Here is a 2077-nt window from a genome sequence, read left to right as displayed (position 1 = left end):
AATACTGTCCACTGGTGAAGGACAGTGCTGTTGTTGCAGGGGTCTGGGAACCTTTCTGTTGGTTCAGAAGCCCTGAAGAAGGATTTTCTTGTTATATGTTTACAGAAATCCTGGGAGAGGGTTTTGCTAATGTTTTCAGGGGTTCTAGGACTGTTCTACAGACAGAGGATGAATTAATGAAGAGACTGGCAATGTATCTTGTGGCCTTGCTAAGCCTTGTCTCCCCAGGAACTAAGATTGCTGACAACTTGCCTCCTGTCAAGATGAAGAAAAGACCTCCATTTGGGTATTAAGTGCTGTGCTTAAACTTGATGTAACTCTGGGGTAGATTCAGTTGTGATCCAGGGGTGGGGAACTTTTGACCTTTTTGTGCTTTGTGATGGACCAAAGGAAGGTACAGCCTAGGGGTGGAGAAGTATTTAGAACAGTGACTTTGTAATTGATTGAATGATTGGAAGGTCCTGGGGTGGGGTTGTACTTGGAGATTATTTAATCACTCTTAGTAAATGCTGTATTTTGAATGATGTCATCTTTTGACCTTCTCTGTTCTTGGTTTGTCACTGAATAAAATGGAGAGCACCTATGCTGGTATTCTGAACCTTGGGAAGTTGCCTTTCCTTGGCATTACATTACAGCCACTTGTGAACTGTGCAAGGATTCACAAGGGAGTCAGTGGTAAAACTGGGATAGGAACCATGTAGGAACTCTTTCTCTTTCATTGACCTTCCTAGGTAGGAGGGCCTTCACCCCACAGCTCTTTGTTTTGGGAGTGATCAGGAACTTGAACACCCAAATCATCCTTCACAGTTTCTCCCAGAGTATTAGGGCTCTGCCCTACTTAGGTTGACCTTCATTCATTTGGGGTGGACACAAGCCACAAACCCTCCCCCACTATCTTAAGCCAAACCCTCCTTAGCTGGTTCTCCCCTCCCCAGTGCCCTGGAATCAGGCCAGGTATGGCTGAGGCTTCCTCAAAGAAAGGAGACACCTAGGAATGTGGTGCAGAGGAGGGAGGAGGGAGTGAGGCTGGGCAGGTAAGAACGGGCCCAACAGGGCTGGAATTGGGGGTGGGGGGGTTGAGTGTTGTGGAGATGAGAAAGGCATGGGGGAAGGGGACTTACTGTTTGCTCTGCTCTATCCAGAACTTTCCCATATTCCAGGGCCCAAAGAGCTCCTCCCTAACACAAGAGGAATGCCATATTAGAAGGGGCTTATTCCTTAAGCTTCTGGTCAGATTCTTTTTTTCTCCCCTCCTATCCCTCCCTCCCTTTCCCAGAACTGTTTAAATGAAACAGTCGTGTCCCTCAGTCCTCTCCCTTCCTCTCCCCTCAGATTTAATTCTCAGGGTCAGCCATGAGTTAGAGGACTTGGGTTTCAGGAGGGGCAGCTACTTGCCTGGGGCAAAACTAAATTCCTCCGTCAGCCCTCCTTTCCCCTCCTTTAGATCAAATCCCACCCAAACTCCCACCACCAGATAATACCACTGAGTCCCCCAGGGCTCCTAGTCTGTGATTGAGTTTCTGCACTTGTAACCTGGGTATGGCCCAGCTTTGGCCTGTCTGGATAGGTCCAGATAACTCTCTGCCAGAGGAATTGACTAGTCTGGGCAAGAGACTGAACCACTGGCATGGAACTGACAGCTGTTCAACAAATATTGGTCAAGTGCCTACTATATACCAGGCATCTATTGATTTGAATGGACTCAGTTCAATAAGTCTTCACTGAGCGCCTATTGCTTGGATAGCTAGCTGGCATAGTGGATAGAGCACTGGGGCCTGGAGTCAGAAAGACTGGAGTTCAAATCTGTCCCCAGATACTTATTGGCTGTGTGACCTTGGGCAAGTAACTAAACCCTCCAACTTTCTTTGCCTCAGTTTCCTCATCTGTAAAATGAGTTGGAGAAGGAAATGGCAAACCACACTGGTATCTTTGTCAAGAAAACCGGAAATGGGGTCTTGAAACACCTTGAACAACAACCTGTTGCTTATCCTGGGTTGGACTTTGTGGAGGATTAAGATTGGAGGTGTGCTGGGAAATATTTAACAATCCAGTTTTCTGGAGAAAAAATATATATGCA

Source organism: Petaurus breviceps, unplaced genomic scaffold, assembly GCF_028583685.1.
Source record: "Petaurus breviceps papuanus isolate PSGF00001 unplaced genomic scaffold, PetGlider_PUasm1.0 350, whole genome shotgun sequence".
Taxonomy (NCBI): Eukaryota; Metazoa; Chordata; class Mammalia; order Diprotodontia; family Petauridae; genus Petaurus; species Petaurus breviceps.
Note: the sequence above shows the minus strand (reverse complement) of the source record.